Raw genomic sequence first — 25,800 nt, forward strand, 5'->3', positions numbered from 1 at the left:
GCCCAGCATCTGTCCTCTGCCCCTAAGCCTGGGTAGGAAGCGAGTATTTTAGCCTGAGAAGCAGGGCTCTTGCATCTCTGGAGGAGAGCTAATCCTGCAGCCCACGTTCGTCCTAGGAAACCGCAAGGCGACCCTTGGCCTCAGTGTAGTGCCGAAAATGCCGCGGGACAGGTCTTGCCTGCCGCGGTTTCCGTGAGTTCTCCACCGTTTTCGGGCTTAAATGGAGAGCGAGGAGAGCTGTCGGCTCTCACAGAACTCTGGCCTCCGCACTGTCTGAAATGCAACTGCACACAAGACCACACGTCTCCTCCTGACCTGCTGAGAAAAAGGCATCCGCGTAGGCCCTTCTTAACATTTCCTGACGTGCAGAGTCCAAGGCGACACGCTGTCCTCTTCCTTGGAAACCTACGTTGCCACAGCTTGCCAAACGCTACCGAAGGCAGTCCTTACCAGTCTCGTGTGCTGCGCAACTTTGATTCGGTTACGAAAAGCCACCTGCATTGCGGTGAACACTCTGCTCAGTGTTCTTTCCGGGAGCTCACAGTTGCTCCCTCTCTAGGTTAAGCAAGGTGTCGAGGTGAGGTCCAGACTGAACAAAGTGCACAATTGCTCACTTTGCAGTGGTAGTCGTCCTAAGAGGCATTGCCTACTACGCCTTGCTAAGGTCTTCGTTCTGTTAGGGAAGTCGCCACACTTAGACGCCTGTAAAGGAGAATTTATTCAGCGAAGTTCCCATTGTCTTGCGACGGTCTCCCTTTGCAGTGCCAATACAGCAGGGACTTGGGTTTGCTGCTAACTAGGCTAGGTGACCCTGCATACAGAAGCAGGCGTTTCCCTTTGGAAGCTTGGATCCCGGTTTCTCAGGGGCTGCTTGCAAGACCCTGCTATTGCCCAGCATCTGTCCTCTGCCCCTACGCCTGGGTAGGAAGCGAGTATTTTAGCCTGAGAAGCAGGGCTCTTGCAACTCTGGAGGAGAGCTAATCCTGCAGCCCACGTTCGTCCTGGGAAACCGCAAGGCGACCCTTGGCCTCAGAGTAGTGGCGAAATTGCCGCCGGACAGGTCTTGCCTGCCGCGGTTTCCATGAGTTCGCCACCGTTTTCGGGCTTAAGTGGAGAGCGAGGAGAGCTGTCGGCTCTCACAGAACTCTGGCCTCCGCACTCTCTGCCATGCAACTGCACTCAAGACCACACGTCTCCTCCCGGCCTGCTGAGAAACAGGCCGCCGTGTAGGCCCTTCATAACACTTCTTGGCCTGTAGACTCCAAGGCGACACACTGTCCTCTTCCTTGGAAAACTACGGTGCCCCAGCTTGCCAACGCTCATGAAGGCAGTCCGAGCCCGTCTCGTGTGCTGGGCCACTTGCATTCAGTGAGGAAAAGCCACCTGCATTGAGGTGAACACTCTGCTCAGCGTTCTTTCCGGGAGCTCACAATTGCCACCTCTCTAGGTTAAGCAGGAAGTCGTAGTGAGGACCAACCTGAGCAAAGAGCACAATTCCTCACGTTACACTGGTAGTCGTCGAAAGAGGAATTGCCAACTACGCCTGGCTAAGGCCTTCCCTGGGTTAAGGAACCAGCCACACTTAGACGCCTTTAAAGGAAAATTTATTCAGCGAAGTTCCCATTGTTTGGCGATGGTCAACCTTTGCAGCGCCAATACTGCAGTGACTTAGTTTGCTGCTAACAAGGCTAGGTGACCCTGCAGACAGAAGCAGGCGTTTCCCTTTGGAAGCTTGGATCCCAGTTTCCTAGGGGCTGCTTCCAAGGCCCTGCTATTGCCCAGCATCTGTCCTCTGCCCCTACGCTTGGGTAGGAAGCGAGTATTTTAGCCTGAGAAGCAGGGCTCTTGCAACTCTGGAGGAGAGCTAATCCTGCAGCCCACGTTCGTCCTGGGAAACCGCAAGGCGACCCTTGGCCTCCGAGTACTGGCGAAATGGCCGCCGGACAGGTCTTGCCTGCCGCAGTTTCCGTGAGTTCGCCACCGTTTTCGGGCTTAAATGGAGTGCGAGGAGAGCTGTCGGCTCTCACAGAACTCTGGCCTCCGCACTGTCTGCCATGCAACTGCACTCAAGACCACACGTCTCCTCCCGGCCTGCTGAGAAACAGGCCGCCGTGTAGGCCCTTCGTAACACTTCTTGGCCTGTAGACTCCAAGGCGACACACTGTCCTCTTCCTTGGAAAACTACGGTGCCCCAGCTTGCCAACGCTCACGAAGGCAGTCCGAGCCCGTCTCATGTGCTGGGCCACTTGCATTCAGTGAGGAAAAGCCACCTGCATTGAGGTGAACACTCTGCTCAGCGTTCTTTCCGGAAGCTCACAATTGCCGCCTCTCTAGGTTAAGCAGGAAGTCGTAGTGAGGACCAACCTGAGCAAAGAGCACAATTCCTCACGTTACACTGGTAGTCGTCGAAAGAGGAATTGCCAACTACGCCTGGCTAAGGCCTTCCCTGGGTTAAGGAACCAGCCACACTTAGACGCCTTTAAAGGAAAATTTATTCAGCGAAGTTCCCATTGTTTGGCGATGGTCAACCTTTGCAGCGCCAATACTGCAGGGACTTAGGTTTGCTGCTTACAAGGCTAGGTGACCCTGCAGACAGAAGCAGGCGTTTCCCTTTGGAAGCTTGGATCCCGGTTTCCTAGGGGCTGCTTCCAAGGCCCTGCTATTGCCCAGCATCTGTCCTCTGCCCCTACGCCTGGGTAGGAAGCGAGTATTTTAGCCTGAGAAGCAGGGCTCTTGCAACTCTGGAGGAGAGCTAATCCTGCAGCCCACGTTTGTCCTGGGAAACCGCAAGGCGACCCTTGGCCTCAGAGTAGTGGCGAAATTGCCGCCGGACAGGTCTTGCCTGCCGCGGTTTCCGTGAGTTCTCCACCGTTTTCGGGCTTAAATGGAGAGCGAGGAGAGCTGTCGGCTCTCACAGAACTCTGGCCTCCGCACTGTCTGCCATGCAACTGCACTCAAGACCACACGTCTCCTCCCGACCTGCTGAGAAACAGGCATCCGCGTAGGCCCTTGTTAACATTTCCTGGCGTGCAGAGTCCTAGGCGACACGCTGTCCTCTTCCTTGGAAACCTACGTTGCCACAGCTTGCCAAACGCTACCGAAGGCAGTCCTAACCAGTCTCGTGTGCTGCGCAACTTTGATTCGGTTACGAAAAGCCACCTGCATTGCGGTGAACACTCTGCTCAGCGTTCTTTCCGGGAGCTCACAGTTGCTCCCTCTCTAGGTTAAGCAAGGTGTCGAGGTGAGGTCCAGACTGAGCCAAGAGCACAATTGCTCACTTTGCAGTGGTAGTCGTCCTAAGAGGCATTGCCTACTACGCCTTGCTAAGGTCTTCGTTCTGTTAGGGAAGTCGCCACACTTAGACGCCTGTAAAGGAGAATTTATTCAGCGAAGTTCCCAGTGTCTTGCGACGGTCTCCCTTTGCAGTGCCAATACAGCAGGGACTTAGGTTTGCTGCTAACTAGGCTAGGTGACCCTGCATACAGAAGCAGGCTTTTCCCTTTGGAAGCTTGGATCCCGGTTTCTCAGGGGCTGCTTGCAAGACCCTGCTATTGCCCAGCATCTGTCCTCTGCCCCTACGCCTGGGTAGGAAGCGAGTATTTTAGCCTGAGAAGCAGGGCTCTTGCATCTCTGGAGGAGAGCTAATCCTGCAGCCCACGTTCGTCCTGGGAAACCGCAAGGCGACCCTTGGCCTCAGAGTAGTGGCGAAATTGCCGCCAGACAGGTCTTGCCTGCCGCGGTTTCCATGAGTTCGCCACCGTTTTCGGGCTTAAGTGGAGAGCGAGGAGAGCGGTCGGCTCTCACAGAACTCTGGCCTCCGCACTGTCTGCCATGCAACTGCACTCAAGACCACACGTCTCCTCCCGGCCTGCTGAGAAACAGGCCGCCGTGTAGGCCCTTCGTAACACTTCTTGGCCTGTAGACTCCAAGGCGACACACTGTCCTCTTCCTTGGAAAACTACGGTGCCCCAGCTTGCCAACGCTCACGAACCAGTCCGAGCCCGTCTCGTGTGCTGGGCCACTTGCATTCAGTGAGGAAAAGCCACCTGCATTGAGGTGAACACTCTGCTCAGCGTTCTTTCCGGGAGCTCACAATTGCCGCCTCTCTAGGTTAAGCAGGAAGTCGTAGTGAGGACCAACCTGAGCAAAGAGCACAATTCCTCACGTTACACTGGTAGTCGTCGAAAGAGGAATTGCCAACTAGGCCTGGCTAAGGCCTTCCCTGGGTTAAGGAACCAGCCACACTTAGACGCCTTTAAAGGAAAATTTATTCAGCGAAGTTCCCATTGTTTGGCGATGGTCAACCTTTGCAGCGCCAATACTGCAGGGACTTAGGTTTGCTGCTTACAAGGCTAGGTGACCCTGCAGACAGAAGCAGGCGTTTCCCTTTGGAAGCTTGGATCCTGGTTTCCTAGGGGCTGCTTCTAAGGCCCTGCTATTGCCCAGCATCTGTCCTCTGCCCCTACGCCTGGGTAGGAAGCCAGTATTTTAGCCTGAGAGGCAGGGCTCTTGCATCTCTGGAGGAGAGCTAATCCTGCAACCCACGTTCGTCCTGGGAAACCGCAAGGCGACCCTTGGCTTCAGTGTAGTGTCGAAATTGCCGCCGGACAGGTCTTGCCTGCCGCAGTTTCCGTGAGTTCTCCACCGTTTTCGGGCTTAAATGGAGAGCGAGGAGAGCTGTCGGCTCTCACAGAACTCTGGCCTCCGCACTGTCTGCCATGCAACTGCACTCAAGACCACACGTCTCCTCCCGGCCTGCTGAGAAACAGGCCGCCGTGTAGGCCCTTCGTAACACTTCTTGGCCTGTAGACTCCAAGGCGACACACTGTCCTCTTCCTTGGAAAACTACGGTGCCCCAGCTTGCCAACGCTCACGAAGGCAGTCCGAGCCCGTCTCATGTGCTGGGCCACTTGCATTCAGTGAGGAAAAGCCACCTGCATTGAGGTGAACACTCTGCTCAGCGTTCTTTCCGGAAGCTCACAATTGCCGCCTCTCTAGGTTAAGCAGGAAGTCGTAGTGAGGACCAACCTGAGCAAAGAGCACAATTCCTCACGTTACACTGGTAGTCGTCGAAAGAGGAATTGCCAACTACGCCTGGCTAAGGCCTTCCCTGGGTTAAGGAACCAGCCACACTTAGACGCCTTTAAAGGAAAATTTATTCAGCGAAGTTCCCATTGTTTGGCGATGGTCAACCTTTGCAGCGCCAATACTGCAGGGACTTAGGTTTGCTGCTTACAAGGCTAGGTGACCCTGCAGACAGAAGCAGGCGTTTCCCTTTGGAAGCTTGGATCCCGGTTTCCTAGGGGCTGCTTCCAAGGCCCTGCTATTGCCCAGCATCTGTCCTCTGCCCCTACGCCTGGGTAGGAAGCGAGTATTTTAGCCTGAGAAGCAGGGCTCTTGCAACTCTGGAGGAGAGCTAATCCTGCAGCCCACGTTTGTCCTGGGAAACCGCAAGGCGACCCTTGGCCTCAGAGTAGTGACGAAATTGCCGCCGGACAGGTCTTGCCTGCCGCAGTTTCCGTGAGTTCTCCACCGTTTTCGGGCTTAAATGGAGAGCGAGGAGAGCTGTCGGCTCTCACAGAACTCTGGCCTCCGCACTGTCTGCCATGCAACTGCACTCAAGACCACACGTCTCCTCCCGACCTGCTGAGAAACAGGCATCCGCGTAGGCCCTTGTTAACATTTCCTGGCGTGCAGAGTCCTAGGCGACACGCTGTCCTCTTCCTTGGAAACCTACGTTGCCACAGCTTGCCAAACGCTACCGAAGGCAGTCCTAACCAGTCTCGTGTGCTGCGCAACTTTGATTCAGTTACGAAAAGCCACCTGCATTGCGGTGAACACTCTGCTCAGCGTTCTTTCCGGGAGCTCACAGTTGCTCCCTCTCTAGGTTAAGCAAGGTGTCGAGGTGAGGTCCAGACTGAGCCAAGAGCACAATTGCTCACTTTGCAGTGGTAGTCGTCCTAAGAGGCATTGCCTACTACGCCTTGCTAAGGTCTTCGTTCTGTTAGGGAAGTCGCCACACTTAGACGCCTGTAAAGGAGAATTTATTCAGCGAAGTTCCCAGTGTCTTGCGACGGTCTCCCTTTGCAGTGCCAATACAGCAGGGACTTAGGTTAGCTGCTAACTAGGCTAGGTGACCCTGCATACAGAAGCAGGCTTTTCCCTTTGGAAGCTTGGATCCCGGTTTCTCAGGGGCTGCTTGCAAGACCCTGCTATTGCCCAGCATCTGTCCTCTGCCCCTACGCTTGGGTAGGAAGCGAGTATTTTAGCCTGAGAAGCAGGGCTCTTGCATCTCTGGAGGAGAGCTAATCCTGCAGCCCACGTTCGTCCTGGGAAACCGCAAGGCGACCCTTGGCCTCAGAGTAGTGGCGAAATTGCCGCCAGACAGGTCTTGCCTGCCGCGGTTTCCATGAGTTCGCCACCGTTTTCGGGCTTAAGTGGAGAGCGAGGAGAGCGGTCGGCTCTCACAGAACTCTGGCCTCCGCACTGTCTGCCATGCAACTGCACTCAAGACCACACGTCTCCTCCCGGCCTGCTGAGAAACAGGCCGCCGTGTAGGCCCTTCGTAACACTTCTTGGCCTGTAGACTCCAAGGCGACACACTGTCCTCTTCCTTGGAAAACTACGGTGCCCCAGCTTGCCAACGCTCACGAACCAGTCCGAGCCCGTCTCGTGTGCTGGGCCACTTGCATTCAGTGAGGAAAAGCCACCTGCATTGAGGTGAACACTCTGCTCAGCGTTCTTTCCGGGAGCTCACAATTGCCGCCTCTCTAGGTTAAGCAGGAAGTCGTAGTGAGGACCAACCTGAGCAAAGAGCACAATTCCTCACGTTACACTGGTAGTCGTCGAAAGAGGAATTGCCAACTACGCCTGGCTAAGGCCTTCCCTGGGTTAAGGAACCAGCCACACTTAGACGCCTTTAAAGGAAAATTTATTCAGCGAAGTTCCCATTGTTTGGCGATGGTCAACCTTTGCAGCGCCAATACTGCAGGGACTTAGGTTTGCTGCTTACAAGGCTAGGTGACCCTGCAGACAGAAGCAGGCGTTTCCCTTTGGAAGCTTGGATCCTGGTTTCCTAGGGGCTGCTTCTAAGGCCCTGCTATTGCCCAGCATCTGTCCTCTGCCCCTACGCCTGGGTAGGAAGCCAGTATTTTAGCCTGAGAGGCAGGGCTCTTGCATCTCTGGAGGAGAGCTAATCCTGCAACCCACGTTCGTCCTGGGAAACCGCAAGGCGACCCTTGGCTTCAGTGTAGTGTCGAAATTGCCGCCGGACAGGTCTTGCCTGCCGCAGTTTCCGTGAGTTCTCCACCGTTTTCGGGCTTAAATGGAGAGCGAGGAGAGCTGTCGGCTCTCACAGAACTCTGGCCTCCGCACTGTCTGCCATGCAACTGCACTCAAGACCACACGTCTCCTCCCGACCTGCTGAGAAACAGGCATCCGCGTAGGCCCTTGTTAACATTTCCTGGCGTGCAGAGTCCAAGGCGACACGCTGTCCTCTTCCTTGGAAACCTACGTTGCCACAGCTTGCCAAACGCTACCGAAGGCAGTCCTAACCAGTCTCGTGTGCTGCACAACTTTGATTCGGTTACGAAAAGCCACCTGCATTGCGGTGAACACTCTGCTCAGCGTTCTTTCTGGGAGCTCACAGTTGCTCCCTCTCTAGGTTAAGCAAGGTGTCGAGGTGAGGTCCAGACTGAGCCAAGAGCACAATTGCTCACTTTGCAGTGGTAGTCGTCCTAAGAGGCATTGCCTACTACGCCTTGCTAAGGTCTTCGTTCTGTCAGGGAAGTCGCCACACTTAGACGCCTGTAAAGGAGAATTTATTCAACCAAGTTCCCAGGGTCTTGCGACGGTCTCCCTTCGCAGTGCCAATACAGCAGGGACTTAGGTTTGCTGCTGACTAGGCTAGGTGACCCTGCATACAGAAGCAGGCGTTTCCCTTTGGAAGCTTGGATCCCGGTTTCTCAGGGGCTGCTTGCAAGACCCTGCTATTGCCCAGCATCTGTCCTCTGCCCCTACGCCTGGGTAGGAAGCGAGTATTTTAGCCTGAGAAGCAGGGCTCTTGCAACTCTGGAGGAGAGCTAATCCTGCAGCCCACGTTCGTCCTGGGAAACCGCAAGGCGACCCTTGTCCTCAGTGTAGTGGCGAAATTGCCGCCGGACAGGTCTTGCCTGCCGCGGTTTCCATGAGTTCTCCACCATTTTCGGGCTTAAATGGAGAGCGAGGAGAGCTGTCGGCTCTCACAGAACTCTGGCCTCCGCACTGTTTGCCATGCAACTGCACTCAAGACCACACGTCTCCTCCCGACCTGCTGAGAAACAGGCATCCGCGTAGGCCCTTGTTAACATTTCCTGGCGTGCAGAGTCCAAGGTGACACGCTGTCCTCTTCCTTGGAAACCTACGTTGCCACAGCTTGCCAAACGCTACCGAAGGCAGTCCTAACCAGTCTCGTGTGCTGCGCAACTTTGATTCGGTTACGAAAAACCACCTGCATTGCGGTGAACACTCTGCTCAGCGTTGTTTCCGGGAGCTCACAGTGCTACCTCTCTAGGTTAAGAAGGTGTCAAGGTGAGGTCCAGACTGAGCAAAGAGCACAACTGCTCACTTTGCAGTGGTAGTCGTCCTAAGAGGCATTGCCTACTACGCCTTGCTAAGGTCTTCGTTCTGTTAGGGAAGTCGCCACACTTAGACGCCTGTAAAGGAGAATTTATTCAGCGAAGTTCCCAGTGTCTTGCGACGGTCTCCCTTCGCAGTGCCAATACAGCAGGGACTTAGCTTTGCTGCTAACTAGGCTAGGTGACCTGCATACAGAAGCAGGCGTTTCCCTTTGGAAATTTGGATCCCGGTTTCTCAGGGGCTGCTTGCAAAACCCTGCTATTGCCCAACATCTGTCCTCTGCCCCTACGCCTGGGTAGGAAGCGAGTATTTTAGCCTGAGAAGCAGGGCTCTTGCAACTCTGGAGGAGAGCTAATCCTGCAGCCCACGTTCGTCCTGGGAAACCGCAAGGCGACCCTCGGCCTCAGAGTAGTGGCGAAAATGCCGCCGGACAGGTCTTGCCTGCCGCAGTTTCCATGAGTTCGCCACCGTTTTCGGGCTTAAATGGAGAGCGAGGAGAGCTGTTGGCTCTCACAGGACTCTGGCCTCCTCACTGTCTGCCATGCAACTGCACTCAAGACCACACGTCTCCTCCCGGCCTGCTGAGAAACAGGCCGCCGTGTAGGCCCTTCGTAACACTTCTTGGCCTGTAGACTCCAAGGCGACACACTGTCCTCTTCCTTGGAAAACTACGGTGCCCCAGCTTGCCAACGCTCACGAAGGCAGTCCGAGCCCGTCTCATGTGCTGGGCCACTTGCATTCAGTGAGGAAAAGCCACCTGCATTGAGGTGAACACTCTGCTCAGCGTTCTTTCCGGGAGCTCACAATTGCCGCCTCTCTAGGTTAAGCAGGAAGTCGTAGTGAGGACCAACCTGAGCAAAGAGCACAATTCCTCACGTTACACTGGTAGTCGTCGAAAGAGGAATTGCCAACTACGCCTGGCTAAGGCCTTCCCTGGGTTAAGGAACCAGCCACACTTAGATGCCTTTAAAGGAAAATTTATTCAGCGAAGTTCCCATTGTTTGGCGATGGTCAACCTTTGCAGCGCCAATACTGCAGGGACTTAGGTTTGCTGCTAACAAGGCTAGGTGACCCTGCAGACAGAAGCAGGCGTTTCCCTTTGGAAGCTTGGATCCCGGTTTCCTAGGGGCTGCTTCCAAGGCCCTGCTATTGCCCAGCATCTGTCCTCTGCCCCTACGCCTGGGTAGGAAGTGAGTATTTTAGCCTGAGAAGCAGGGCTCTTGCATCTCTGGAGGAGAGCTAATCCTGTAGCCCACGTTCGTCCTGGGAAACCGCAAGGCGACCCTTGGCCTCAGTGTAGTGGCGAAATTGCCGCCGGACAGGTCTTGCCTGCCGCGGTTTCCGTGAGTTCTCCACCGTTTTCGGGCTTAAATGGAGAGCGAGGAGAGCTGTCGGCTCTCACAGAACTCTGGCCTCCGCACTGTCTGCCATGCAACTGCACTCAAGACCACACGTCTCCTCCCGACCTGCTGAGAAACAGGCATCCGCGTAGGCCCTTGTTAACATTTCCTGGCGTGCAGAGTCCAAGGCGACACGCTGTCCTCTTCCTTGGAAACCTACGTTGCCACAGCTTGCCAAACGCTACCGAAGGCAGTCCTAACCAGTCTCGTGTGCTGCGCAACTTTGATTCGGTTACGAAAAGCCACCTGCATTGCGGTGAACACTCTGCTCAGCGTTCTTTCCGGGAGCTCACAGTTGCTCCCTCTCTAGGTTAAGCAAGGTGTCGAGGTGAGGTCCAGACTGAGCAAAGAGCACAATTGCTCACTTTGCAGTGGTAGTCGTCCTAAGAGGCATTGCCTACTACGCCTTGCTAAGGTCTTCGTTCTGTTAGGGAAGTCGCCACACTTAGACGCCTGTAAAGGAGAATTTATTCAGCGAAGTTCCCAGTGTCTTGCGACGGTCTCCCTTCGCAGTGCCAATACAGCAGGGACTTAGCTTTGCTGCTAACTAGGCTAGGTGACCCTGCATACAGAAGCAGGCGTTTCCCTTTGGAAGCTTGGATCCCGGTTTCTCAGGGGCTGCTTGCAAGACCCTGCTATTGCCCAGCATCTGTCCTCTGCCCCTACGCCTGGGTAGGAAGCCAGTATTTTAGCCTGAGAAGCAGGGCTCTTGCAACTCTGGAGGAGAGCTAATCCTGCAGCTCACGTTCGTCCTGGGAAACCGCAAGGCGAACCTTGGCCTCAGTGTAGTGTCGAAATTGCCGCCGGACAGGTCTTGCCTGCCGCGGTTTCCGTGAGTTCGCCACCGTATTCGGGCTTAAGTGGAGAGCGAGGAGAGCTGTCGGCTCTCACAGAACTCTGGCCTCCGCACTGTCTGCCATGCAACTGCACTCAAGACCACACGTCTCCTCCCGGCCTGCTGAGAAACAGGCCGCCGTGTAGGCCCTTCGTAACACTTCTTGGCCTGTAGACTCCAAGGCGACACACTGTCTTCTTCCTTGGAAAACTACGGTGCCCCAGCTTGCCAACGCTCACGAAGGCAGTCCGAGCCCGTCTCATGTGCTGGGCCACTTGCATTCAGTGAGGAAAAGCCACCTGCATTGCGGTGAACACTCTGCTCAGCGTTCTTTCCGGGAGCTCACAGTTGCTCCCTCTCTAGGTTAAGCAAGGTGTCGAGGTGAGGTCCAGACTGAGGCAAGAGCACAATTGTTCACTTTGCAGTGGTAGTCGTCCTAAGAGGCATTGCCTACTACGCCTTGCTAAGGTCTTCGTTCTGTTAGGGAAGTCGCCACACTTAGACGCCTGTAAAGGAGAATTTATTCAGCGAAGTTCCCAGTGTCTTGCGACGGTCTCCCTTCGCAGTGCCAATACAGCAGGGACTTAGCTTTGCTGCTAACTAGGCTAGGTGACCCTGCATACAGAAGCAGGCGTTTCCCTTTGGAAGCTTGGATCCCGGTTTCTCAGGGGCTGCTTGCAAGACCCTGCTATTGCCCAGCATCTGTCCTCTGCCCCTACGCCTGGGTAGGAAGCGAGTATTTTAGCCTGAGAAGCAGGGCTCTTGCAACTCTGGAGGAGAGCTAATCCTGCAGCCCACGTTCGTCCTGGGAAACCGCAAGGCGACCCTTGGCCTCAGAGTAGTGGCGAAATTGCCGCCGGACAGGTCTTGCCTGCCGCGGTTTCCATTAGTTCACCACCGTTTTCGGGCATAAGTGGAGAGCGAGGAGAGCTGTCGGCTCTCACAGAACTCTGGCCTCCGCACTGTCTGCCATGCAACTGCACTCAAGACCACACGTCTCCTCCCGGCCTGCTGAGAAACAGGCCGCCGTGTAGGTCCTTCGTAACACTTCTTGGCCTGTAGACTCCAAGGCGACACACTGTCCTCTTCCTTGGAAAACTACGGTGCCCCAGCTTGCCAACGCTCACGAAGGCAGTCCGAGCCTGTCTCGTGTGCTGGGCCACTTGCATTCAGTGAGGAAAAGCCACCTGCATTGAGGTGAACACTCTGCTCAGCGTTCTTTCCGGGAGCTCACAATTGCCGCCTCTCTAGGTTAAGCAGGAAGTCTTAGTGAGGACCAACCTGAGCAAAGAGCACAATTCCTCACGTTACACTGGTAGTCGTCGAAAGAGGAATTGCCAACTACGCCTGGCTAAGGCCTTCCCTGGGTTAAGGAACCAGCCACACTTAGACGCCTTTCAAGGAAAATTTATTCAGCGAAGTTCCCATTGTTTGGCGATGGTCAACCTTTGCAGCGCCAATACTGCAGGGACTTCGGTTTGCTGCTTACAAGGCTAGGTGACCCTGCAGACAGAAGCAGGCGTTTCCCTTTGGAAGCTTGGATCCTGGTTTCCTAGGGGCTGCTTCTAAGGCCCTGCTATTGCCCAGCATCTGTCCTCTGCCCCTACGCCTGGGTAGGAAGCCACTATTTTAGCCTGAGAGGCAGGGCTCTTGCATCTCTGGAGGAGAGCTAATCCTGCAGCCCACGTTCGTCCTGGGAAACCGCAAGGCGACCCTTGGCCTCAGTGTAGTGGCGAAATTGCCGCCAGTCAGGTCTTGCCTGCCGCGGTTTCCGTGAGTTCTCCACCGTTTTTGGGCTTAAATGGAGAGCGAGGAGAGCTGTCGGCTCTCACAGAACTCTGGCCTCCGCACTGTCTGCCATGCAACTGCACTCAAGACCACACGTCTCCTCCCGACCTGCTGAGAAACAGGCATCCGCGTAGGCCCTTGTTAACATTTCCTGGCGTGCAGAGTCCAAGGCGACACGCTGTCCTCTTCCTTGGAAACCTAAACCTACGTTGCCACAGCTTGCCAAACGCTACCGAAGGCAGTCCTAACCAGTCTCGTGTGCTGCGCAACTTTGATTCGGTTACGAAAAGCCACCTGCATTGCGGTGAACACTCTGCTCAGCGTTCTTTCCGGGAGCTCACAGTTGCTCCCTCTCTAGGTTAAGCAAGGTGTCGAGGTGAGGTCCAGACTGAGCCAAGAGCACAATTGCTCACTTTGCAGTGGTAGTCGTCCTAAGATGCATTGCTTACTACGCCTTGCTAAGGTCTTCGTTCTGTTAAGGAAGTCGCCACACTTAGACGCCTGTAAAGGAGAATTTATTCAGCGAAGTTCCCAGTGTCTTGCGACGGTCTCCCTTCGCAGTGCCAATACAGCAGGAACTTAGCTTTGCTGCTGACTAGGCTAGGTGACCCTGCATACAGAAGCAGGCGTTTCCCTTTGGAAGCTTGGATCCCGGTTTCTCAGGGGCTGCTTGCAAGACCCTGCTATTGCCCAGCATCTGTCCTCTGCCCCTACGCCTGGGTAGGAAGCGAGTATTTTAGCCTGAGAAGCAGGGCTCTTGCAACTCTGGAGGAGAGCTAATCCTGCAGCCCACGTTCGTCCTGGGAAACCGCAAGGCGACCCTTGGCCTCAGTGTAGTGGCGAAATTGCCGCCGGACAGGTCTTGCCTGCCGCGGTTTCTGTGAGTTCTCCACTGTTTTCGGGCTTAAATGGAGAGCGAGGAGAGCTGTCGGCTCTCACAGGACTCTGGCCTCCGCACTGTCTGCCATGCAACTGCACTCAAGACCACACGTCTCCTCCCGACCTGCTGAGAAACAGGCATCCGCGTAGGCCCTTGTTAACATTTCCTGGCGTGCAGAGTCCAAGGCGACACGCTGTCCTCTTCCTTGGAAACCTACGTTGCCACAGCTTGCCAAACGCTACCGAAGGCAGTCCTAACCAGTCTCGTGTGCTGCGCAACTTTGATTCGGTTACGAAAAGCCACCTGCATTGCGGTGAACACTCTGCTCAGCGTTCTTTCCGGGAGCTCACAGTTGCTCCCTCTCTAGGTTAAGCAAGGTGTCAAGGTGAGGTCCAGACTGAGCAAAGAGCACAATTGCTCACTTTGCAGTGGTAGTCGTCCTAAGAGGCATTGCCTACTACGCCTTGCTAAGGTCTTCGTTCTGTTAGGGAAGTCGCCACACTTAGACGCCTGTAAAGGAGAATTTATTCAGCGAAGTTCCCAGTGTCTGCGACAGTCTCCCTTCGCAGTGCCAATACAGCAGGGACTTAGGTTTTCTGCTAACTAGGCTAGGTGACCCTGCAGACAGAAGCAGGCGTTTCCCTTTGGAAGCTTGGATCCCGGTTTCCTAGGGGCTGCTTGCAAGACCCTGCTATTGCCCAGCATCTGTCCTCTGCCCCTACGCCTGGGTAGGAAGTGAGTATTTTAGCCTGAGAAGCAGGGCTCTTGCAACTCTGGAGGAGAGCTAATCCTGCAGCCCACGTTCGTCCTGGGAAACCGCAAGGCGACCCTTGGCCTCAGAGTAGTGGCGAAATTGCCGCCGGACAGGTCTTGCCTGCCGCGGTTTCCATGAGTTCGCCACCGTTTTCGGGCTTAAATGGAGAGCGAGGAGAGCTGTCGGCTCTCACAGAACTCTGGCCTCCGCACTGTCTGCCATGCAACTGCACTCAAGACCACACGTCTCCTCCCGGCCTGCTGAGAAACAGGCCGCCGTGTAGGCCCTTCGTAACACTTCTTGGCCTGTAGACTCCAAGGCGACACACTGTCCTCTTTCTTGGAAAACCACGGTGCCCCAGCTTGCCAACGCTCACGAAGGCAGTCCGAGCCCGTCTCGTGTGCTGGGCCACTTGCATTCAGTGAGGAAAAGCCACCTGCATTGAGGTGAACACTCTGCTCAGCGTTCTTTCCGGGAGCTCACAATTGCCGCCTCTCTAGGTTAAGCAGGAAGTCGTAGTGAGGACCAACCTGAGCAAAGAGCACAATTCCTCACGTTACACTGGTAGTCGTCAAAAGAGGAATTGCCAACTACGCCTGGCTAAGGCCTTCCCTGGGTTAAGGAACCAGCCACACTTAGACGCCTTTAAAGGAAAATTTATTCAGCGAAGTTCCCATTGTTTGGCGATGGTCAACCTTTGCAGCGCCAATACTGCAGGGACTTAGGTTTGCTGCTAACAAGGCTAGGTGACCCTGCAGACAGAAGCAGGCGTTTCCCTTTGGAAGCTTGGATCCCGGTTTCCTAGGGGCTGCTTCCAAGGCCCTGCTATTGCTCAGCATCTGTCCTCTGCCCCTACGCCTGGGTAGGAAGCGAGTATTTTAGCCTGAGAAGCAGGGCTCTTGCATCTCTGGAGGAGAGCTAATCCTGCAGCCCACGTTCGTCCTGGGAAACCGCAAGGCGACCCTTGGCCTCAGTGCAGTGGCGAAATTGCCGCCGGACAGGTCTTGCCTGCCGCAGTTTCCGTGAGTTCTCCACCGTTTTCGGGCTTAAATGGAGAGCGAGGAGAGCTGTCGGCTCTCACAGAACTCTGGCCTCCGCACTGTCTGCCATGCAACTGCACTCAAGACCACACGTCTCCTCCCGACCTGCTGAGAAACAGGCATCCGCGTAGGCCCTTGTTAACATTTCCTGGCGTGCAGAGTCCAAGGCGAAACGCTGTCCTCTTCCTTGGAAACCTACGTTGCCACAGCTTGCCAAACGCTACCGAAGGCAGTCCTAACCAGTCTCGTGTGCTGCGCAACTTTGATTCGGTTACGAAAAGCCACCTGCATTGCGGTGAACACTCTGCTCAGCGTTCTTTCCGGGAGCTCACAGTTGCTCCCATTCTAGGTTAAGCAAGGTGTCGAGGTGAGGTCCAGACTGAGCCAAGAGCACAATTGCTCACTTTGCAGTGGTAGTCGTCCTAAGAGGCATTGCCTACTACGCCTTGCTAAGGTCTTCGTTCTGTTAGGGAAGTCGCCACACTTAGACGCCTGTAAAGGAGAATTTATTCAGCGAAGTTCCCAGTGTCTTGCGACGGTCTCCCTTCGCAGTGCCAATACAGCAGGGACTTAGGTTTGCTGCTGACTAGGCTAGGTGACCCTGCATACAGAAGCAGGCGTTTCCCTTTGGAAGCTTGGATCCCGGTTTCTCAGGGGCTGCTTGCAAGACCCTGCTATTGCCCAGCATCTGTCCTCTGCCCCTACGCCTGGGTAGGAAGCGAGTATTTTAGCCTGAGAAGCAGGGCTCTTGCAACTCTGGAGGAGAGCTAATCCTGCAGCCCACGTTCGTCCTGGGAAACCGCAAGGCGACCCTTGGCCTCAGAGTAGTGGCGAAATTGCCGCCGGACAGGTCTTGCCTGCCGCGGTTTCCGTGAGTTCTCCACCGTTTTCGGGCTTAAATGGAGAGCGAGGAGAGCTGTCGGCTCTCACAGAACTCTGCCCTCCGCACTGTCTGCCATGCAACTGCACTCAAGACCACACGTCTCCTCCCGACCTGCTGAGAAACAGGTATCCGCGTAGGCCCTTGTTAACATTTCCTGGCGTGCAGAGTCCAAGGCAACACGCTGTCCTCTTCCTTGAAAACCTACGTTGCCACAGCTTGCCAAACGCTACCGAAGGCAGTCCTAACCAGTCTCGTGTGCTGCGCAACTTTGATTCGGTTACGAAAAGCCACCTGCATTGCGGTGAACACTCTGCTCAGCGTTCTTTCCGGGAGCTCACAGTTGCTCCCTCTCTAGGTTAAGCAAGGTGTCTAGGTGAGGTCCAGACTGAGCCAAGAGCACAATTGCTCACTTTGCAGTGGTAGTCGTCCTAAGAGGCATTGCCTACTACGCCTTGCTAAGGTCTTCGTTCTGTTAGGGAAGTCGCCACACTTAGACGCCTGTAAAGGAGAATTTATTCAGCGAAGTTCCCAGTGTCTTGCGACGGTCTCCCTTCGCAGTGCCAATACAGCAGGGACTTAGGTTTGCTGCTGACTAGGCTAGGTGACCCTGCATACAGAAGCAGGCGTTTCCCTTTGGAAGCTTGGATCCCGGTTTCTCAGGGGCTGCTTGCAAGACCCTGCTATTGCCCAGCATCTGTCCTCTGCCCCTACACCTGGGTAGGAAGTGAGTATTTTAGCCTGAGAAGCAGGGCTCTTGCAACTCTGGAGGAGAGCTAATCCTGCAGCCCACGTTCGTCCTGGGAAACCGCAAGGCGACCCTTGGCCTCAGAGTAGTGGCGAAATTGCCGCCGGACAGGTCTTGCCTGCCGCGGTTTCCATGAGTTCGCCACCGTTTTCGGGCTTAAGTGGAGAGCGAGGAGAGCTGTCGGCTCTCACAGAACTCTGGCCTCCGCACTGTCTGCCATGCAACTGCACTCAAGACCACACGTCTCCTCCCGGCCTGCTGAGAAACAGGCCGCTGTGTAGGCCCTTCGTAACACTTCTTGGCCTGTAGACTCCAAGGCGACACACTGTCCTCTTCCTTGGAAAACTACGGTGCCCCAGCTTGCCAACGCTCACGAAGGCAGTCCGAGCCCGTCTCGTGTGCTGGGCCACTTGCATTCAGTGAGGAAAAGCCACCTGCATTGAGGTGAACACTCTGCTCAGCGTTCTTTCCGGGAGCTCACAATTGCCGCCTCTCTAGGTTAAGCAGGAAATCGTAGTGAGGACCAACCTGAGCAAAGAGCACAATTCCTCACGTTACACTGGTAGTCGTCGAAAGAGGAATTGCCAACTACGCCTGGCTAAGGCCTTCCCTGGGTTAAGGAACCAGCCACACTTAGACGCCTTTCAAGGAAAATTTATTCAGCGAAGTTCCCATTGTTTGGCGATGGTCAACCTTTGCAGCGCCAATACTGCAGGGACTTAGGTTTGCTGCTTACAAGGCTAGGTGACCCTGCAGACAGAAGCAGGCGTTTCCCTTTGGAAGCTTGGATCCTGGTTTCCTAGGGGCTGCTTCTAAGGCCCTGCTATTGCCCAGCATCTGTCCTCTGCCCCTACGCCTGGGTAGGAAGCCACTATTTTAGCCTGAGAGGCAGGGCTCTTGCATCTCTGGAGGAGAGCTAATCCTGCAGCCCACGTTCGTCCTGGGAAACCGCAAGGCGACCCTTGGCCTCAGTGTAGTGGCGAAATTGCCGCCAGTCAGGTCTTGCCTGCCGCGGTTTCCGTGAGTTCTCCACCGTTTTTGGGCTTAAATGGAGAGCGAGGAGAGCTGTCGGCTCTCACAGAACTCTGGCCTCCGCACTGTCTGCCATGCAACTGCACTCAAGACCACACGTCTCCTCCCGACCTGCTGAGAAACAGGCATCCGCGTAGGCCCTTGTTAACATTTCCTGGCGTGCAGAGTCCAAGGCGACACGCTGTCCTCTTCCTTGGAAACCTAAACCTACGTTGCCACAGCTTGCCAAACGCTACCGAAGGCAGTCCTAACCAGTCTCCTGTGCTGCGCAACTTTGATTCGGTTACGAAAAGCCACCTGCATTGCGGTGAACACTCTGCTCAGCATTCTTTCCGGGAGCTCACAGTTGCTCCCTCTCTAGGTTAAGCAAGGTGTCGAGGTGAGGTCCAGACTGAGCCAAGAGCACAATTGCTCACTTTGCAGTGGTAGTCGTCCTAAGATGCATTGCTTACTACGCCTTGCTAAGGTCTTCGTTCTGTTAGGGAAGTCGCCACACTTAGACGCCTGTAAAGGAGAATTTATTCAGCGAAGTTCCCAGTGTCTTGCGACGGTCTCCCTTCGCAGTGCCAATACAGCAGGAACTTAGCTTTGCTGCTGACTAGGCTAGGTGACCCTGCATACAGAAGCAGGCGTTTCCCTTTGGAAGCTTGGATCCCGGTTTCTCAGGGGCTGCTTGCAAGACCCTGCTATTGCCCAGCATCTGTCCTCTGCCCCTACGCCTGGGTAGGAAGCGAGTATTTTAGCCTGAGAAGCAGGGCTCTTGCAACTCTGGAGGAGAGCTAATCCTGCAGCCCACGTTCGTCCTGGGAAACCGCAAGGCGACCCTTGGCCTCAGTGTAGTGGAGAAATTGCCGCCGGACAGGTCTTGCCTGCCGCGGTTTCTGTGAGTTCTCCACTGTTTTCGGGCTTAAATGGAGAGCGAGGAGAGCTGTCGGCTCTCACAGGACTCTGGCCTCCGCACTGTCTGCCATGCAACTGCACTCAAGACCACACGTCTCCTCCCGACCTGCTGAGAAACAGGCATCCGTGTAGGCCCTTGTTAACATTTCCTGGCGTGCAGAGTCCAAGGCGACACGCTGTCCTCTTCCTTGGAAACCTACGTTGCCACAGCTTGCCAAACGCTACCGAAGGCAGTCCTAACCAGTCTCGTGTGCTGCGCAACTTTGATTCGGTTACGAAAAGCCACCTGCATTGCGGTGAACACTCTGCTCAGCGTTCCTTCCGGGAGCTCACAGTTGCTCCCTCTCTAGGTTAAGCAAGGTGTCGAGGTGAGGTCCAGACTGAGCCAAGAGCACAATTGCTCACTTTGCAGTGGTAGTCGTCCTAAGAGGCATTGCCTACTACGCCTTGCTAAGGTCTTCGTTCTGTTAGGGAAGTCGCCACACTTAGACGCCTGTAAAGGAGAATTTATTCAGCGAAGTTCCCAGTGTCTTGCGACGGTCTCCCTTCGCAGTGCCAATACAGCAGGGACTTAGGTTTGCTGCTAACTAGGCTAGGTGACCCTGCATACAGAAGCAGGCGTTTCCCTTTGGAAGCTTGGATCCCGGTTTCTCAGGGGCTGCTTGCAAGACCCTGCTATTGCCCAGCATCTGTCCTCTGCCCCTACGCCTGGGTAGGGAGCCAGTATTTTAGCCTGAGAAGCAGGGCTCTTGCAACTCTGGAGGAGAGCTAATCCTGCAGCCCACGTTCGTCCTGGGAAACCACAAGGCGACCCTTGGCCTCAGAGTAGTGGCGAAATTGCCGCCGGACAGGTCTTGCCTGCCGCGGTTTCCATGAGTTCGCCACCGTTTTCGGGCTTAAGTGGAGAGCGAGGAGAGCTGTCGGCTCTCACAGGACTCTGGCCTCCGCACTGTCTGCCATGCAACTGCACTCAAGACCACACGTCTCCTCCCGGCCTGCTGAGAAACAGGCCGCCGTGTAGGCCCTTCGTAACACTTCTTGGCCTGTAGACTCCAAGGCGACACACTGTCCTCTTCCTTGGAAAACTACGGTGCCCCAGCTTGCCAACGCTCACGAAGGCAGTCCGAGCCCGTCTCATGTGCTGGGCCACTTGCATTCAGTGAGGAAAAGCCACCTGCATTGAGGTGAACACTCTGCTCAGCGTTCTTTCCGGGAGCTCACAATTGCCGCCTCTCTAGGTTAAGCAGGAAGTTGTAGTGAGGACCAACCTGAGCAAAGAGCACAATTCCTCACGTTACACTGGTAGTCGTCGAAAGAGGAATTGCCAACTACGCCTGGCTAAGGCCTTCCCTGGGTTAAGGAACCAGCCACACTTAGACGCCTTTAAAGGAAAATTTATTCAGCGAAGTTCCCATTGTTTGGCGATGGTCAACCTTTGCAGCGCCAATACTGCAGGGATTTAGGTTTGCTGCTAACAAGGCTAGGTGACCCTGCAGACAGAAGCAGGCGTTTCCCTTTGGAAGCTTGGATCCCGGTTTCCTAGGGGCTGCTTCCAAGGCCCTGCTATTGCCCAGCATCTGTCCTCTGCCCCTACGCCTGGGTAGGAAGCCAGTATTTTAGCCTGAGAGGCAGGGCTCTTGCATCTCTGGAGGAGAGCTAATCCTGCAGCCCACGTTCGTCCTGGGAAACCGCAAGGCGACCCTTGGCCTCAGTGTAGTGGCGAAATTGCCGCCGGACAGGTCTTGCCTGCCACAGTTTCCGTGAGTTCTCCACCGTTTTCGGGCTTAAATGGAGAGCGAGGAGAGCTGTCGGCTCTCACAGAACTCTGGCCTCCGCACTGTCTGCCATGCAACTGCACTCAAGACCACACGTCTCCTCCCGACCTGCTGAGAAACAGGCATCCGCGTAGGCCCTTGTTAACATTTCCTGGCGTGCAGAGTCCAAGGCGACACGCTGTCCTCTTCCTTGGAAACCTACGTTGCCACAGCTTGCCAAACGCTACCGAAGGCAGTCCTAACCAGTCTCGTGTGCTGCGCAACTCTGATTCGGTTACGAAAAGCCACCTGCATTGCGGTGAACACTCTGCTCAGCGTTCCTTCCGGGAGCTCACAGTTGCTCCCTCTCTAGGTTAAGCAAGGTGTCGAGGTGAGGTCCAGACTGAGCAAAGAGCACAACTGCTCACTTTGCAGTGGTAGTCGTCCTAAGAGGCATTGCCTACTACGCCTTGCTAAGGTCTTCGTTCTGTTAGGGAAGTCGCCACACTTAGACGCCTGTAAAGGAGAATTTATTCAGCGAAGTTCCCAGTGTCTTGCGATGGTCTCCCTTCGCAGTGCCAATACAGCAGGGACTTAGGTTTGCTGCTAACTAGGCTAGGTGACCCTGCATACAGAAGCAGGCGTTTCCCTTTGGAAGCTTGGATCCCGGTTTCTCAGGGGCTGCTTGCAAGACCCTGCTATTGCCCAGCATCTGTCCTCTGCCCCTACGCCTGGGTAGGGAGCCAGTATTTTAGCCTGAGAAGCAGGGCTCTTGCAACTCTGGAGGAGAGCTAATCCTGCAGCCCACGTTCGTCCTGGGAAACCGCAAGGCGACCCTTGGCCTCAGAGTAGTGGCGAAATTGCCGCCGGACAGGTCTTGCCTGCCGCGGTTTCCATGAGTTCGCCACCGTTTTCGGGCTTAAGTGGAGAGCGAGGAGAGCTGTCGGCTCTCACAGGACTCTGGCCTCCGCACTGTCTGCCATGCAACTGCACTCAAGACCACACGTCTCCTCCCGGCCTGCTGAGAAACAGGCCGCCGTGTAGGCCCTTCGTAACACTTCTTGGCCTGTAGACTCCAAGGCGACACACTGTCCTCTTCCTTGGAAAACTACGGTGCCCCAGCTAGCCAACGCTCACGAAGGCAGTCCGAGCCCGTCTCATGTGCTGGGCCACTTGCATTCAGTGAGGAAAAGCCACCTGCATTGAGGTGAACACTCTGCTCAGCGTTCTTTCCGGGAGCTCACAATTGCCGCCTCTCTAGGTTAAGCAGGAAGTCGTAGTGAGGACCAACCTGAGCAAAGAGCACAATTCCTCACGTTACACTGGTAGTCGTCGAAAGAGGAATTGCCAACTACGCCTGGCTAAGGCCTTCCCTGGGTTAAGGAACCAGCCACACTTAGACGCCTTTAAAGGAAAATTTATTCAGCGAAGTTCCCATTGTTTGGCGATGGTCAACCTTTGCAGCGCCAATACTGCAGGGACTTAGGTTTGCTGCTAACAAGGCTAGGTGACCCTGCAGACAGAAGCAGGCGTTTCCCTTTGGAAGCTTGGATCCTGGTTTCCTAGGGGCTGATTCCAAGGCCCTGCTATTGCCCAGCATCTGTCCTCTGCCCCTACGCCTGGGTAGGAAGCCAGTATTTTAGCCTGAGAGGCAGGGCTCTTGCATCTCTGGAGGAGAGCTAATCCTGCAGCCCACGTTCGTCCTGGGAAACCGCAAGGCGACCCTTGGCCTCAGTGTAGTGGCGAAATTGCCGCCGGACAGGTCTTGCCTGCCGCGGTTTCCGTGAGTTCTCCACCGTTTTCGGGCTTAAATGGAGAGCGAGGAGAGCTGTCGGCTCTCACAGAACTCTGGCCACCGCACTGTCTGCCATGCAACTGCACTCAAGACCACACGTCTCCTCCCAACCTGCTGAGAAACAGGCATCCGCGTAGGCCCTTGTTAACATTTCCTGGCGTGCAGAGTCCAAGGCGACACGCTGTCCTCTTCCTTGGAAACCTACGTTGCCACAGATTGCCAAACGCTACCGAAAGCAGTCCTAACCAGTCTCTTGTGCTGCGCAACTTTGATTCGGTTACGAAAAGCCACCTGCATTGTGGTGAACACTCTGCTCAGCGTTCCTTCCGGGAGCTCACAGTTGCTCCCTCTCTAGGTTAAGCAAGGTGTCGAGGTGAGGTCCAGACTGAGCAAAGAGCACAACTGCTCACTTTGCAGTGGTAGTCGTCCTAAGAGGCATTGCCTACTACGCCTTGCTAAGGTCTTCGTTCTGTTAGGGAAGTCACCACACTTAGACGCCTGTAAAGGAGAATTTATTCAGCGAAGTTCCCAGTGTCTTGCGACGGTCTCCCTTCGCAGTGCCAATACAGCAGGGACTTAGGTTTGCTGCTAACTAGGCTAGGTGACCCTGCATACAGAAGCAGGCGTTTCCCTTTGGAAGCTTGGATCCCGGTTTCTCAGGGGCTGCTTGCAAGACCCTGCTATTGCCCAGCATCTGTCCTCTGCCCCTACGCCTGGGTAGGGAGCCAGTATTTTAGCCTGAGAAGCAGGGCTCTTGCAACTCTGGAGGAGAGCTAATCCTGCAGCCCACGTTCGTCCTGGGAAACCGCAAGGCGACCCTTGGCCTCAGAGTAGTGGCGAAATTGCCGCCGGACAGGTCTTGCCTGCCGCGGTTTCCATGAGTTCGCCACCATTTTCGGGCTTAAGTGGAGAGCGAGGAGAGCTGTCGGCTCTCACAGGACTCTGGCCTCCGCACTGTCTGCCATGCAACTGCACTCAAGACCACACGTCTCCTCCCGGCCTGCTGAGAAACAGGCCGCCGTGTAGGCCCTTCGTAACACTTCTTGGCCTGTAGACTCCAAGGCGACACACTGTCCTCTTCCTTGGAAAACTACGGTGCCCCAGCTTGCCAACGCTCACGAAGGCAGTCCGAGCCCGTCTCATGTGCTGGGCCACTTGCATTCAGTGAGGAAAAGCCACCTGCATTGAGGTGAACACTCTGCTCAGCGTTCTTTCCGGGAGCTCACAATTGCCGCCTCTCTAGGTTAAGCAGGAAGTCGTAGTGAGGACCAACCTGAGCAAAGAGCACAATTCCTCACGTTACACTGGTAGTCGTCGAAAGAGGAATTGCCAACTACGCCTGGCTAAGGCCTTCCCTGGGTTAAGGGACCAGCCACACTTAGACTTCTTTAATGGAAAATTTATTCAGCGAAGTTCCCATTGTTTGGCGATGGTCAACCTTTCCAGCGCCAATACTGCAGGGACTTAGGTTTGCTGCTAACAAGGCTAGGTGACCCTGCAGACAGAAGCAGGCGTTTCCCTTTGGAAGCTTGGATCCCGGTTTCCTAGGGGCTGCTTCCAAGGCCCTGCTATTGCCCAGCATCTGTCCTCTGCCCCTACGCCTGGGTAGGAAGCCAGTATTTTAGCCTGAGAGGCAGGGCTCTTGCATCTCTGGAGGAGAGCTAATCCTGCAGCCCACGTTCGTCCTGGGAAACCGCAAGGCGACCCTTGGCCTCAGTGTAGTGGCAAAATTGCCGCCGGACAGGTCTTGCCTGCCGCGGTTTCCGTGAGTTCTCCACCGTTTTCGGGCTTAAATGGAGAGCGAGGAGAGCTGTCGGCTCTCACAGAACTCTGGCCTCCGCACTGTCTGCCATGCAACTGCACTCAAGACCACACGTCTCCTCCCGACCTGCTGAGAAACAGGCATCCGCGTAGGCCCTTGTTAACATTTCCTGGCGTGCAGAGTCCAAGGTGACACGCTGTCCTCTTCCTTGGAAACCTACGTTGCCACAGCTTGCCAAACGCTACCGAAGGCTGTCCTAACCAGTCTCGTGTGCTGCACAACTTTGATTCGGTTACGAGAAGCCACCTGCATTGCGGTGAACACTCTGCTCAGCATTCCTTCCGGGAGCTCACAGTTGCTCCCTCTCTAGGTTAAGCAAGGTGTCGAGGTGAGGTCCAGACTGAGCAAAGAGCACAACTGCTCACTTTGCAGTGGTAGTCGTCCTAAGAGGCATTGCCTACTACGCCTTGCTAAGGTCTTCGTTCTGTTAGGGAAGTCGCCACACTTAGACGCCTGTAAAGGAGAATTTATTCAGTGAAGTTCCCAGAGTCTTGCGATGGTCTCCCTTCGCAGTGCCAATACAGCAGGGACTTAGGTTTGCTGCTAACTAGGCTAGGTGACCCTGCATACAGAAGCAGGCGTTTCCCTTTGGAAGCTTGGATCCCGGTTTCTCAGGGGCTGCTTGCAAGACCCTGCTATTGCCCAGCATCTGTCCTCTGCCCCTACGCCTGGGTAGGAAGCCAGTATTTTAGCCTGAGAAGCAGGGCTCTTGCAACTCTGGAGGAGAGCTAATCCTGCAGCCCACGTTCGTCCTGGGAAACCGCAAGGCGACCCTTGGCCTCAGAGTAGTGGCGAAATTGCCGCCGGACAGGTCTTGCCTGCCGCGGTTTCCATGAGTTCGCCACCGTTTTCGGGCTTAAGTGGAGAGCGAGGAGAGCTGTCGGCTCTCACAGGACTCTGGCCTCCGCACTGTCTGCCATGCAACTGCACTCAAGACCACACGTCTCCTCCCGGCCTGCTGAGAAACAGGCCGCCGTGTAGGCCCTTCGTAACACTTCTTGGCCTGTAGACTCCAAGGCGACACACTGTCCTCTTCCTTGGAAAACTACGGTGCCCCAGCTTGCCAACGCTCACGAAGGCAGTCCGAGCCCGTCTCATGTGCTGGGCCACTTGCATTCAGTGAGGAAAAGCCACCTGCATTGAGGTGAACACTCTGCTCAGCGTTCTTTCCGGGAGCTCACAATTGCCGCCTCTCTAGGTTAAGCAGGAAGTTGTAGTGAGGACCAACCTGAGCAAAGAGCACAATTCCTCACGTTACACTGGTAGTCGTCGAAAGAGGAATTGCCAACTACGCCTGGCTAAGCCCTTCCCTGGGTTAAGGAATCAGCCACACTTAGACGCCTTTAAAGGAAAATTTATTCAGCGAAGTTCCCATTGTTTGGCGATGGTCAACCTTTGCAGCGCCAATACTGCAGGGACTTAGGTTTGCTGCTAACAAGGCTAGGTGACCCTGCAGACAGAAGCAGGCGTTTCCCTTTGGAAGCTTGGATCCCGGTTTCCTAGGGGCTGCTTCCAAGGCCCTGCTATTGCCCAGCATCTGTCCTCTGCCCCTACGC

The sequence above is a fragment of the Leucopleurus acutus genome, assembly GCF_964270905.1.
Source record: "Leucopleurus acutus genome assembly, chromosome: 6".
NCBI lineage: Eukaryota > Metazoa > Chordata > Mammalia > Artiodactyla > Delphinidae > Leucopleurus > Leucopleurus acutus.